This window comes from Emys orbicularis, chromosome 3 (assembly GCF_028017835.1).
Source record: "Emys orbicularis isolate rEmyOrb1 chromosome 3, rEmyOrb1.hap1, whole genome shotgun sequence".
NCBI lineage: Eukaryota > Metazoa > Chordata > Testudines > Emydidae > Emys > Emys orbicularis.
Window position 1 is genome coordinate 118,122,016 of NC_088685.1, and position 15,656 is coordinate 118,137,671.

Below are 15,656 nucleotides of genomic sequence, written 5' to 3' on the forward strand. Positions count from 1 at the left end.
CTGACTCCAGTTCTAAGCACAGATTATCAGCCATAGCCCTACAGGATGACCTCTGCTCAGAACTTCCATGTCTTAGATGATATTGGGCTTTTGTAAGGGCTCCATCCAAAGTGATTGCTGCAGGTGCTAATTTGTTAATATCTTGAACAACATCCCTCAGTTCTTTCTCCAGCAGTTCTGATTTAGCCTTATCCATGTTTCCAGTAGTCTCTACTGTCTGCCTCAGGTGATGAAGCACACTTGATGCAGCAGCATGTAACTCTAGGAACACCCCAAGCTGATTCAGAGCCTCTTGTCTTCGGCTGGTTATTTGACTGGCCTCCTGGAAGAGCAGGATGCAGTCTTCAGCCTTCCCCTGTAGCATGTGGTGCTCCTCTGGGCGACTAAAAGAACACAGCTTTTCTACATGTTCCCTCAGACTTTGAAGTTCCTGTTTCTTGCTTTCCACTTCCATAGAGTGGTCCTTTTAGAAAGAAAGGAAACAAACTGATTTTCCATACAAAGGTTCAAAGAGAAGTCTTGACAAAAGAAATTAAGCTCATCAGTACGATTATCACTAAATAGAACCCAGTAGGAACAATGCTGCATTGCTGATTTGCATTAACCCAATCAAAAAAGTGAACTGTGTAATACAGACAATCAGATTTCCAACAGGTTAAGCAGCTTCATCATAATTTTAGCTGCATGGTCTTTGGAATGCACTGTGCATAGGATGCTTTTCTTTATATTTTTGAATATTTCAACTGGATAGCTTACCTGATTGCGGCATACAGCTGGGTGCTGATCAGCTGTGTTTATCTCAGAAGTATTTTGCAATTCACCAAGAAACTGGTTAATCCATTCTGAAAAACTGAGCAGCAGTTCATCAAACTCCCCATGTTCCGCAACAAGAGACTGAAGGAAACTGATCCTACAGGATATCAAGTATAAAAATAAAAAGTTAACTTTTCAGTGTGAGTGAGTCACTTTGATTAATCAAAACTGCAGCTGACTAGACAGTATTAAAATACATTCCAGGTGAGAAAGAAAGAAAGAAAGAAAGAAAGAAAGAAAGAAAGAAAGAAAGAAAGAAAGAAAGAAAGAAAGACTCATGGGAGCAAAGGTTGCAGGAATGGGCCCATGATCTTAAACTTGAATTTTCAGACATAACAATTCTGTTTAAAGTAACTTCAAGCAAGTGCACTTTGGGCTCCATCCTGAAAGGTGCTGAGCAATCCAGAGAGATGCTCATCCTTTCACAGGAGTACTCAAGATTAAGCCATTACATACTAAACTAAAAAAAAAAAAACCTGCTATATCATTTCCTATGCAGGAGAAGACGGAAGGGGGACAAGAAATGCTGCAAGATTTTCCTTGCAGAATTCCATACATATTCCCCTCGAGAGAGTTGACATTTTCTCTGAAGAAGTAAAATGTTTAGGCTCCAAAATCACGGGATACTTGAGATCCATATGGATCTTGAGGAATCCATGGAGACAAGAATATCTGAGTGGATTCTAACTCACAGCTGCTATCAGTGTGGTTCTTGCAGAGGTCAAGATGGTAGGGGCTCCCTCACCAGCTGCTAGACCTGGGCCTCCCCACAAAAGGAAGGTTCCGTCGTACCGAGCAGGAAAGCGCGGTAAGTTAATGCCAATGTTAACTTACATGAGGAAGTGCCATGGTATTTGTGTGGGGACAATACTACCTCCACCGCCTGCCCCACCCTCCTCCTAGCACATAGATCCTCAACACTTCCACTGGAGAAGGTGAAGAATGATGTCACAGAGGCAGCATGCTGGATCTGTTGGATTCCCATACTCTCCACTTCTGCGAGCATATGGCCCATAAAACCTAACAATTCCAGCGTCACACTGTAAAGCTGTGACTGAGGCAGGGTATTCTTCATCTGCATTGTTGATTACTATTTTTGAGCATGTAAACCATGTTAGACACACCCTGAAACACAAACCTCTTGCTAACAGTCTGTGGTAAAGCTTTCCATCTCCCATCCAGCTCTTCGAACTCTTGTTTCATGGCTTTCACGCTTTCTTCAGAAGCTGTTGTGAACAGTGACTCATTTAACTGTAATAGGCTGGTATACAGTGAAGCATGGGATGTAATATCAGCTTGCAAATCCTGGGGAACAGTAGATTGCACATTTTAGGGTAAATACGGTATCATAGTATGCAAGTAAACATGTCAGACTGTAGTCAGCTGGGGAGCTCCAACACACTACTCTCAGTCAAGACTCAGGTATGACCAAATCCTTACAGGTGTTCAGGGTTTTAGAACATCTAGACACTCAGCAAGTGCTCAGTACCTCTTGAAGGGCAAAGCTTTGCAATCATTTCTCATGTTCGTGAGCACTTATTCAAACAAGTAGACAATGAAACTGCTTGTGAGATTAAGTGCTCACACATCAGTAAATGGCTGCAAAATCTAGCCCAGAATTTGGTCCTTGTCACCAGTGCTAGAGCTGTGTGAAAAAAATCACACTTTGGCCTGAACATAGAAAAACCTCTCCATTCTCTTCAGTGCTGAAATGAAATTATGTCTTCATTGGATTTGTAAAAAAGAGCTGCTTTTGCCCAAATGTTTCCCATTAGTCCACTACAACACAGGGCATTTGTTCATGGGGGAAATGTGCCTTAGACCTGTGTGAAATTTTACATTCAAAAACTCAGTGGAAGTGCTGCAAAATCACCATTTCCATTCTGAATGCAAAATCCCTGCAAGCTTTGCTCTCTGAAAAGTCTTCTCATACAATAAAAAAATACACAAGTGTGTGACCTAAAGAAAATACAGCCCTGCAGTCTGAAGATCCTGTGGCACTCACCCTGAAGCCCCTCAGTCTCTGGTGGGTGGTAGGGTATCCTGTAGCACTCTTCCCCAGGAAACAGCATATACTAATTGCAAAATAAAAATTTTCCTTAAACCCCCCCCCCTCCGATTTTGCCTGCACTTTCATAAACACTAATATCTTTTCTGAGTTTGTACAGCACCTAGCACACTGAAGTCCTAGTCCATGAGTGGGGCTCCTAGGCACTATGATAATAAATGAATCAATAAATAATAATGTAAGCGCTTTCAGTTGAGTGAATCTCTACAATTCAACTTCAGCCAGATTGTCAGAGGTCAAATGACCAGATCCATTCCTATAAAGTTACAGAAAAGGCAATCCGTAAAAGCAGGTACACTGCTGGGCTAACTTTCAATCCCAAAATTTACCTGTACTGACTGTAATTCACCTTCCAATTTGACTCTGTCAGCGGAAACATACTGCTCTGGAGGTCCGGCTGCAGTTTCACATCTCTCTAACCAGGTCAGGAAGATAGATAGCTCCTTCTCCTGCCTAACAAAAGCATGGCAGAGAACATTACCAACACAAGCGCCCCATGTTCTCTTGGACAATCTGCAGAAAAGTCTCTGTATTTGTCAAAATAAAGGCGAGCGGGTTACTCACCTCTGCCACTGTGCTAGCAGAGTCTCTAGTAAGGTTTGTTTCTCTTTAGCTCTTCCTAGCAGCTTTTCATATCTCTCCTGTAACACTGTAACCTCCTGAATAGCTTTTTCTTTGTTGGTGACCTTATGGGCAGAGGCTAAGAGGGAGGTCACAGTGTTGTTCAATTTCCCCACAGCCTGGCAGAGATCCTGTTGATGGTGATAAGGAAATACAAGCCACAAATAGAATAAACAAACAATAATACCCATGAGCCAACTCCTATTCCTCTACAGGAGCTCAAAGGAGGCCATGGAATTGGTAAGGTGTCTCAACACATGAAGGGAAAAGCCATGCACAGAGAGGACTCCTCGCTCCCTGAATGGCATGGAGCATTACTCCATAAATGCTTGGATTTGATCCATGCTACTCTTTGGGAGGCAGGCCAGGGAAGTGGCAGGAGTGTGCCAGGGCATCAATAACTACCAAGATCCAGTGGCACAAATCCTGCTGAAAGAAGCACAGTATCTGCAGCACTGCTACAGCCCAAGGATCATGGAATTCCTGCATAGGTGCTCCATGACCTTAGAGAAAGGATTCCAACACCTCTGTCCCCCAACAAAGGTCCACTGCACAATGCTCCTTTTCTCATTAGGTCGGAGAATTTGTCTTCTATTAGAAACAAACAAAATGAACACATCAGACACAGAAGGTATATAGTACTTGGGGTAAGAATCTCCTTGTAAACAACTTTAGGGAAAAACCCACTCAACTATGAAATGGCGAGATCCTCTGGACTGGACAGGCTGTGCCTGGCACAAGGCTTGGTTGGGGGCCAAAGTTCCAGACTCCCTAACAGCTGCCTAAGGCTGTTCTAATTTATTTTGGCAGCTCATAGCCCTACGGGGTCATTCCAGCAGCCGAGGATAGCTACAGAGTAGGGACCCTCAGCCATGCCCTATGTGCTGGAGTGGGGGGAGGCATGAGAACAGTTACGATGGATATACACTAACTTAGGCAAAGGGAATCGTGCACTAAACAGCTCTGCCAGTCTTAAGGCAGCCTTGTAACGTGCCATCTCAGGAGAACTGGGGCTACAATGTCTACATGGAAACAAACCAGAAACAATAAAAATGATTTAAAAAAGGGAAGACTGAACCCCCCCACACAGAATCCTAAGCTTGCAATAGCAAAGCACTTCTACCAAATGAATTACAAGGTGTAGAAAAGGATGCAATTATAATACATCACAGAAGAATCAATCTACAGTGAGTATCTCAAAAAGAAACAAGAATGGCAGAGAAAGGAATGCTAATATTTTAAGGTAAATAAGGATGCAGAATTTGTTCTCAAAAGATAATAAATTGTCATGGTACAGTATTCATTAGTAACGCTTAAGCGGCAAGCCCATTATGGCTGCTTAACAAGCAATAATAGTAGATACAATTTCACCTAGTGTATGGCTACATATCCTACATGCAACAATAATTTTTCCTCATTAAACAGACCCCTGTTGTTGCTACTATCTACAACTTCTTGCAGTTTAAGGGGCTAGATTGTCCTTGCAGATGGCCTTTGCAAGCAGCTGTCATTGACATCAGTAAGAATTATGCACACATATCTGCAAGGGCATTCTGACCAAAGATTTGTATTTATTTTCCTAGAGGAAATAAAAGAGAAGTAATGATGAATGTGTATGTAATATATAGAGAGAGGTGAACCAAAACCCTGGAGGAAACTCCCCTGAACTTTGGCTTTTTGAAATCTGAATCCAAATCCAAATTTTGCTAATTATCTGTATCTTTATAATGGACGACATCGAAACCCAAAATGGAAACACCCCAAGAGTTCTAGAAGCTAGAAATCTGGTTCTAGATCTGAATTTTCTAGCTTAAGCCCATGTCTAGTGTGAATAGTCAGTGCGATAAAGGGAAAATAAACAAAAGAAAATCCATTCCTAATCATAGATTTCTCTAAACCAGAGGTCACCAACCTGTCAATCACAATTGACTGGTCGATCCTGGAGCCTCTGCCAGTCGATCGTGATCTCCGGACGCTAAAAGTCCAGGGGTGCAGCAGGGCTAAGGCAGTCTCCCTGCCTGCCCTGGCCACGCGGCGCTCCCAGAAGCGGCCAGCATGCCCCTGAGGCCCCGGGGAAGAAGGGGAGGGGCAGGGGTCTCCGTGCGCTGTTCCTGCCTGTAAGCACCACCCCCACAGCTCCCATTGGCCAGGAATGGGGAACAGCGGGAAAAAAAGAGAGCTGCGGGGATGGTGCCTGCAGAGAAGGGCAGTGTGCAGAGCCATGTGCTCCCCCGCCCCCCAAGTGGCCGCATGGGCATGCTGGCTGCTTCTGGGAGCAGCGTGGGGCCGGGGCAGGCAGGGAGCCTGCCTTAGCCCTCCTGCACCGCTGCCCGGGAGCCATCCGAGGTAAGTGCTGCCCGGTGGGAGCCCGCACCCCTCCCATCCCCAACCCCCAGCCCTGAATCCCCTCCCAGAGCCAACACCCCATACTCTCTCCTGCACCCCAAAATCCCTCCTGCACCCCAACCCCCTGCCCCAGCCCTGAGCCAACACCCCATACTCCCTCTTGCACCCCAAAACCCCTCCTGCACCCCAACCACCTGCCCTAGCACTGAGCACCCTCCCAGAGCCAGCACCCCATACCCCCTCTTGCACCTCAAATCCCCTCCCACACCCCAACCCCCTGCCCCAGCCCTGAGCCCCTTCCCAGAGCCAGCACCCTGCACCCCTTCCTACACCCCAACACTCTGCCCCAGCCCAGAGCCCCCTCCTGCACCCAAACTCCCTCCCAGAGCCCACACCCCCTCCTGCACCCCAACAATCTGTCCCAGCCTGGAGCCCCCCCTGCACCCAAACTCCCTCCCACAGCTTGCACCCCTCACCCCCTCCTGTACCCCAACCCCCTGCCCCAGGCTCAGCCCGGAGCCCCCTCCCACACTCCGATCCCCTCTGACCCAACCCAGAGCCCACACCCCCTCTCGCACCCCAACCCCCTGCCCCAGCCCGGTAAAAGCAAGTGAGGGTGGGGGAGAGCAAGTGACAGAGGGAGGGGGGATAGAGGGAGGGAGAGGGTGGGGCCTCGGGGAAGGGGCAAAGAAGATCCTGAGTTGCACTTAAATTCAAAAAGTGATCTTGTGCATAAAAAGGTTGGAAACCACTGCTGTAAACCAAGACAAAATTTCTTGAAATTTCTCAACAGGAACATTCATAACTATGTGCATTTCTTATCTTTTATTTATGACAATGTTTTAAAATGCAGACGAATTTATAAGTTCTCAAGGCTTGCTTCACTCCTCTATCTGTGCCCCCTAGGAGCAGGAAAGTCTGCCTGAAGGGATGGGGAGATGTAGTGACAAATCCCACTTGGTTACGGGACTGGGCTGTCTGGGGACATGTGTAGATTTTGTGTATTTCCCAAGGAGTCTCCTGTGGAACACTGGCCCAAATTTAAAAACTGTGCCTTCAGGCAGAACCCCTCAGAAGGCATGGCAGGGTGGGGGTTGGTAGCAGTAACTTGCACGCTCCTCCCCAGGTCCAGTTGCCCCATAGCCCATGGAGGTAAATCAGTCTCTCAGCTGTAAGTTATTTCTGTTTTCTGTAAGAAGGTCAATATAATACAGGTTCCCTCAATTAGTAAATAAATATACAAGCAGCAATTACGGAGCATGTTTTTACCATGTGATCTTGAAGAGCTTTATAAGTATCTGCTGATGAAAAACATGAAGTAGCTGGCTCAGCCAGTTTAGCTTCAAATCTAGACACAGCCTGCTGCACCTATGACATATATACAAAACAGAGGTTTAAAAAAACTGCAAAGAACAAATTCAATGACACATTTTAAAATTATATGTTTACTAATAAATTAAGTATCCAGAGCCAACTACAGTTTGAAGGGCTGACCCTGTGAGGTGCTCTGTGCTTCCTGAAGTTAATAGGAGTCTAGGGCATTCAGCTGCTCTCAGGAGATGCTTAAGCACCTCGCAGGACTGGCCCTTTATGCAAACAATATTCATTCCAACCTGGTACTGAAGATGGACAATTTCATATGTCAAGTGTCTGGACCTGATTTACTGTTGCAGCATCCAGAAGAATTGTTTTCTGTTATTTTAAAGACATATAACACTATGGTTCTGCATTATGATTTCTCTATTACCTTTTAAATCATTTTAAACAAAATTTACCAGTGGAGGATTCGAAACTGCTTAGCTAACTAAAAATAGACCTTAATACAATCTCTTGTATAATATAATACGGTACTGTATGTGTAATTTTAGGGTTCTACTGGGAAACTATAGACATTCTATAAATTGTCTGTGAATAGTCTATTGAGAATTTGCAATGTTTACCTGATTGAGATTTTCTTCATATTTCTGCTGCTGTGATGCGTTCCCCGCGATTATTCCTTCCAGACAGTGTGCATGATCTCGAAGCTCTTCCCAGTACCTTCTGATCTGTGTTAACTTGGCTCTAATATGCGCAGATTCTCCAGAAGTAACAAACTGAGAAAAAGACTGAGCTTCCTCTTCTAGACTTGGGATTCCATTTATTTTACCATCTATTTCTTTACTAATAACCTAAAATGTAAATAATAATAAATCAGTAGCCACAATGGGTTTTCAATTGATCAGAATAATCACTTTCAATTTTCTTTCTTCTATTAGTGCTAATAGTAGTCACAGTAATTTTCTTATAAATCAATGTACAGGACAACTCAGAGATCACCCAACACATATGGTTATAAAAATCCTTATTATATTATCTAAGCTCCCTTTCCTTCTTGGATTTAATGTTGGAAAGCTGATTTAAAAAACATTATCTACGAAAACCAACTAGTGCAGGCTAAATGAAATGTACATTAGTATAAGCAGACAGGATGATATTTAGAATCTTCTGCCCCTTGGAATTGGTTGAATAATTCTGGTTGGGATTCAAGAAGGAAAAATAAATGTAACTTAGTCAGCAATTGACATTTAAAATTAGGAGTAAATGTACAATGAAAAACAAACTATATTGATCAGGAGATAGAAAATAAGCAAATATGAATGTAATTTAACAATTTGCAAGCATGTGCCCTAGAGTGTAAATAGGAGCACTTTATAAATTGGAAAATAGGTATTTTCCATCTCAATTTTATGATCTCTCAGTATAAATCAGATTAGAAATTTAACTAGGGTGATTCTGCCTCTCAAGCACAGGGTTAAATGGAGAGCCAGATTGGAGTTCAAGACAACATTCTCCTCCAACTTGCTCTGGGTCATTGAGCAGAGGTCTGGGATAATCTAGCATTGGCTTTTGATTTCATTAACTGCTTTGCAGGTAGGCACTAGCTGATCATAGTTTATCCTATCTTATATGTTTCTATGCTTATTTTCATTGGCAATTAGAGATAAGCATGAGACCTTCACACATGTTGGAAACTTGTGACACCTACACATATTTACTTATTAAACTTCTGTGCACATGGAAAACTATGTTTTCTTCACCAGGGAAGAATGTTCACTCAGACCATGTGGCATGTTCATGAAGCTTTGCTCACAAGTAGTGAAATATAGTTATCAGAACTGGCTGGCAATGGGGAGAGAGAAGCCCTCTTTTACTAATGTTAGGAAATGCTCTATCATCCTCATAAATGTTTATGTAAAGGTATATGTGAATGGAAGAATTCCAAAATTGTCATGAAACTGTACCATTCTAGGCACTAGATCTACTCAACCACTGTCATCATGATGATAACAAAAATACTAATTATATTTTACTTGCTATTCAAAAATAATTACTCAATTTTGGATGAATAGAATTTTGCAAGGTTAATATCTAGAACAGCAAAGTTATATAGTATAGCTAGAATGCACTATAGTAAATCAGCAGTTATAAAGTCTATGTGTAATGTTTTGAATTAATTCAGATTATAAAAACTTTTTTTGCATGAGAATACAATGCTAATGAGAGGTACTAGATTGACAGCACTGGAGCTGTAATTTTTTTTTTTAATATAATATATGGAGATATACCTATCTCATAGAACTGGAAGGGACCTTGAAAGGTCATTGAGTCCAGTCCCCTGCCTTCACTAGCAGGACCAAGTACTGTTCCTGACAGTTGTTTTTTTGCCCCAGAGCCCTAAATGCCCCCTCAAGGATTGAACTTACAACCCTGGGTTTAGCAGGCCAATGTGCAAACCACTGAGCTATCCCTCCCCCCTCTTGTAGCAGAACAGGAGCACCTACAGTGCACCTAAGAGGAGGTGGATAACTGAGTCTGCCAATAGTGGTACCATTTAGTGATAACTGTAGTAGTAATTTCTGTGGAATTAGGAATTACAGTGAAATCGCCAAGGGTGAAACCCTAGCTCTACTGAAAGCAGTGGGAGTTCTGCCACTGACGACAAGGCCAACATGTCAACCTCATTAGACTTTTCACATAGGGGTTAGTGAACAGTCATGCAATGATAATTATATTCATCTGTTCTGGTGATCTAGAGATGAGAAAGTGTGTATCACACAATTTTTCCACTGAGCCACTCAGATTGTGACATTGTTTAATACTGTCTACTACACTATAAGCACTATTAGGAATGTGACACAAAGCAGCAAATACACTACAATACACAACACAAGTTCTTCAAATGTAGACAGAACTATAAACATTATGAAAGCAACTGAGGTGGCATCTATTTATGTCTCGATGTTGAGGGACACATGGCTAGTTTCACACTTCGTCGTGCATCGCCTTGCTTTTGTTCATTAGAAACACACTCATCTTTATTTCATGTAGCTTCATGTTGAAGAACTTTCTTTATTTTATGGTAATTCGCTCAAATGTTTATCTATTTAAAATAATTTTCAGTCTGATAACTGGCATTTAGTTATACTGAATTTCTCATAAATTTACACTGGGATGGAATGTAATAACTGCTAATCTGTTCAAGCACAGCACACAAATAGGTACCAATTCTCCAATCAGATCTGCATGGATGAACCACTATGTATTTGCATAAGTCAGTTAGGCTTCATGCAGAAGAACCAGTTCAGGGATGTAGTTTCTAAATTATAACATAATGTCATGTGTAATTCAGATGTGCTCAATTTCCTGCATCAGAGTCACTGGGGTTCTATCTAGTAGCTGCTAACAAATAGGGATGTACGATTTAATGTGTCTCTGTGAAAAACACAGAGATATTAATTTTACTCTGAGTTTTTTAGAAACATTGATTTAACGACAAGGCAAGAATTCAAGCAGTGTTTTATTTTTCACTGCCGCAACCAAGAGATAGATGATTTCATTTATTTAGTATATGTTAATATGATCACACCTTCAGAAATTAATATTCTGTCAAGAAACTCTTCCAGTCACCTGAATCAAATCAGACTTGGGACCCTTTCAAAATATATTGTAACAGCCTGCAGCAGCCGAACTGCAAGCCATTGCAGAGTTAAAGGGTTTATAGAAAACTCTACATTTTGGGAACTTTGGACCCAGGAGCACATGAAGGTTGAGAAGACATACCTATTATTTTTTGCAGGAGGATGTAAAGTGATCCTTGGAACTGACAGCGTATTTTTGACTAAATGCAACTTTTGGAGGTACTAGGCATCTCTGAGGCTAATAAATGAATTAGGAGAAAATGTGTACCTACAATACTGTACAGATAATTTGGAATTCTGTAAATACTGTAGCAATAAAGGTCTATGGGTGCACAAGCTAGTGAGCACACTAGTTCCTTTATTATTTCAGCATAAAAGATACACAGAACATCAGGTGCTATAAAATAAGGTGCTATAGCCACTAACTGATGTACATTTTACAATATAAAGGCTTTCTACACTCTGTATAAACATACCACAATACTATTTTGTAAGCCAGTGAGCTTCATTCAAAAAAGAAAAAAACTATGCATTAATTAAAATGTTTTAATATTACATACAATGAAGGTTTTGTAGGTATAAATAGCCACTAACAGAGAAACCAGCCTATAATGTTTTTCCTTTAGCTCTTGCAAAATCTTTGAGCTTGGTATCTTTGTATACAAAGTGTAACATCTTTACATCATTGTAGCTCTGAAACTTGAGTCAAATGTCTGTTCCTCGCCCTTGCAGCCACTAGCAAAAAAAAAAAAAAAAAAAAAAAAAAAAGAAAGAGAGAGAGAGAGAGAAACAAGGTTTTAATGCTTTTAATGCTTAATGTAACATGTGAACCAATCACCTTCATTTGGCTGGTTTGCATATCCAAGGGAGATGATGATGTTTCCAAGGCATCCAGTTCTTTTTCTTTTTCAGTTATCCAGATGGACAGAGCTTCAAAATTACTGCCAAAATGATCCCACTTGCTTTTCACCATTTCCATGGTTTTAATACTAAAATTAACCAGATTAAGTAGAGAAAATAAACAGTTTAATATAGTGAAACTTTTCTTTCGAGGTCTAATTAAAAAAATACTTCTTACCCAAATTACAGGCAGTTTGTATTTTCAAAAGAATGTTTTTAGAGAATGTAGATGTGTGTTTTGGACCAAAGTCATATCGGACTTTGCACAATTCCATTAATTTCAATAGTGGTACATACAATATGAGTAAGTGTAAAATCTGTGTATCAAGGAACACATGAAAGCAAGAAATAAAGAGAAGCAATCCAGGCACCATATACACACAATATTGTGTGGAATATGAACATTATATGGCTGTACCAGATCCGTAAAAATAAAGGGGTCTGAATTCATTTTACAGCAAAATGACTAAGCCCAGTATACTGTAGCTCTGCATGTGATCAATGAGGACTGACTGCTTTATTCCCTTGTGCTATAAACAACAATCTGCCAGCCTTGCAAGTAGCTGCTTTTTTCGCAAGCAAAGAGTCAACACCGAGTGAAAGAACAGAAAACTGATGACGCCTGAGCTTGGTCCAAATATTTTTTTGTCCATAAATGTACATTTTAGATGTGTTAAAACAGGAAGAGATTCTGCTTGATCTTGGTTTGGGTCCAAGGCTTCACACAAGAAGTACCCTTCTCCTTTCTCTCATACGCCCCCAATTGGGTATATCAAAATTAACTCCTTGGCCATAGCTTCAATTCCTCTCAAAAAACATGACAGTGATTATGAAACCCAGGCCTGCTTGGTGTGGCACTCTATTTCCTCTAGTGGCAGCTAGACCAGTTAGTGAGTAATGAACCTGCTACTGTGTTGGCTAAGGGCTGGTCTACACTGGGGGGGGGGGATCGATCCAAGATACGCAACTTCAGCTACGCGAATAGCGTAGCTGAAGTCGAAGTATCTTGGATCGAATTACCTGGGGTCCAGACGGCGTGGGATCGACGGCCGCGGCTCCCCCGTCGACTGCGCTACCGCCGCTCGCTCTGGTGGAGTTCCGGAGTCAACGGTGAGCGCGTTCGGGGATCGATATATCGCGTCTTAACGAGACGCGATATATCGATCCCGGATAAATCGATTGCTACCCGCCGATACGGCGGGTAGTGAAGACGTACCCTAAGAGAGGTTTGTCTTTTAGCTCAGGCAATAGAAGGTCATGCATTAAGCTCCAGAGGTCCCAGGTTTGATCCCAGCTGATGACGACCAGAGTCTGTCAGTATTACAAGTGGGGGCTCATCCGGAAGTCTCTGAAGCTCAGGATGTGCTTCCCCAGCTAGAGGAAGTACATAATCCATGTTTGCTTGATGTGGCACTCTGTCCCCCGCAAGTGGCAGCTAGACCAGCTCAAGATTGATGAGCCTGCTACAGTCTTAGCTAAGGGGTATGCATTTTTTAGCTCAGGCAGGAAAGGGTCATGCATTAAACTCTAGATGTACCAGGTTTGATCCCAACCAACGACAAGGGTCTGTCGGCATTACACTCAGATGAGGTGGCAATACGTATCCTAAGTGTATCATGATGCCAGGAGGAAGTGGGCTGGGGATCAGAATACAGGAATCAAAACACTGAGCAACTGGGATCTGATTTCCTTATGATTCCTTGGACTCTGCAGTATTTCAAGGACACTCTATGTTCCCTCTGATCAGCTACAAATCCATGTGCACAAAAAGAATGTGTGTCAGTTTTGCTGTGTAGCTGACCATGCAGAGCTGTTGTTATTTTTTCTCCTCCTGAAGGTTTTCCCTAGAAGAGCAGTGTGTGAGACCTGCCGTGTTTAGGGGGACATCTTCAATACAAATCTCTGGGACCACATTTCTAACCACTGGCACTGCTATTCTGCAGAGTGCATGAGCCACCCCATGACCGTATGTGCAAAATATTCACTTCAATGTAAAATACATGTTTTGCAGGTTCATCTGGTTCTAATGTCCAGTTATACAGGCATGCATGTTTTGCAGGAAGAAGTTATGGGCTATTGGGTAAAGATGCCTTGTTCTATCACAGTACCACAGACATATTACATGATTTTACTTCCAAATGAAAATCTATTTCAAACCTAGGCTGCATGGGAATATGGCCAAACTTTCTAGCTTTCCGCAAGGCTTTATAAAATGATACCACATTATTAAAAACAAAAATGAATATATATCACTGGCAGTAAGGGGCTACTCAGAGTCTGTTGAATCAAAGGACAGTGGTGGCCTGCTCAATGATGGAGGGGAAAATCACACTAGCAAGTCAATTATTAAGTAGAAAATTATAAAATATTTGATAGTAAATGAATATAGTATTTCACACATTTTAGTGAGGGAGTGTGTAAAGAATGAAACTGCCAATAGCCAAATACATGCTATAGTAGCTGCTGGGATCAGGATTCACATTGGGAAGAAAAAGTGGTTGAACTATAATCAAGCTCTTTCCAAAATTTCAGAGTAGCTGGATAATGATCAATAATGAAATAGTCAACAATGTTGGCATTTGAGTTGCCTTTGGTTAGGCAACTACTGAGATGGACAGGAACATATCTTATTTCTTGGAACTATTGGGGCAAATTCAACCCAAGGGTAACTCCAGTAAGGCAGCATGGGACTGGGATATACTTGGAAGTTTATCTTACAACCAGTGGATCAGATCCCCAACTGGATAAATCATCGTAGTTCACTGAAGTAAATGGAGCAACACAGATTTGAACTAGCTGAGAATCTGGTCCACTATGCTTGGAAATGCATATGTTTAATGAAAGTTTAAATGTAGGGCTGTTGATTAATAACAGTTAACTCACGCGATTAACTAAAAAAAAATGAATCGCGATTAATCGCAGTTTTAATTGCACTGTTAAACATAGAATACCAATTGAAATTTATTAAATATTTTTCATGGTTTTCTGCATTTTCAAATATATTGATTTCAATTACAACACAGAATACAAAGTGTATAGTGCTCAGTTTATATTATGACTGTTGATTACAAATATTTGCACTGTAAAAATGATAAACAAAAGAAACAGTATTTTTCAATTCACCTCATACAAGTACTGTAGTACAATCTCTTTATCGTGAAAGTGTAACTTACAAATGTAGATTTTTTTTTGGTTACATGTCTGCACTCAAAAACAAAACAATGAAAACTTTAGAGCCTACAAGTCCACTCAGTCCTACTTCTCATTCAGCCAATCGCTCAGAAAAACAAGTTTGTTTACATTTACGGGAGATAATGCTGCCCACTTCTTATGTACGATGTCACCAGAAAGTGAGAACAGGTGTTTTCATGGAGCTTTTGTAGCGGCATTGCAAGGTATTTATGTGCCAGATATGCTAAACATTCACATGCCCCTTCATACTTGGGACACCGTTCCAGAGCACATGCTTCCATGCTGATGACACTCATTGAAAAAATAATGCGTTAATTAAATTTGTGACTGGACTCCTTGGGGGAGAATTGTATGTCTCCAGCTCTATTTTTCCTGCATTCTGCCATATATTTCATGTTATAGTAGGTTTGGATAATGACTTAGCACATGTTTGTTCATTTTAAAAACACTTTTGCTGCAGATTTGACAAAACGCAAAGAAGATACCAGTGTGAGATTTCTAAATATAGCTACAGCTCTCGACACAAGGTTTAAGAATCTGAAGTGCCTTCCAAAACCTGAGAGGGATGAGATGTAGAGTATGATTTCAGAAGACTTAAAAAAGAGAAACACTCCAATATGGAAACTACAGAACCCAAACCACCAAAAAAGTGGTGGCATCTGACTCAGATGATGATGAAAATGAACATGCTTCGGTCCGCACTGCTTTGGATTGTTATTGAGCAGAACCCGTCATCAGCATGGACACATGTCCCCTGG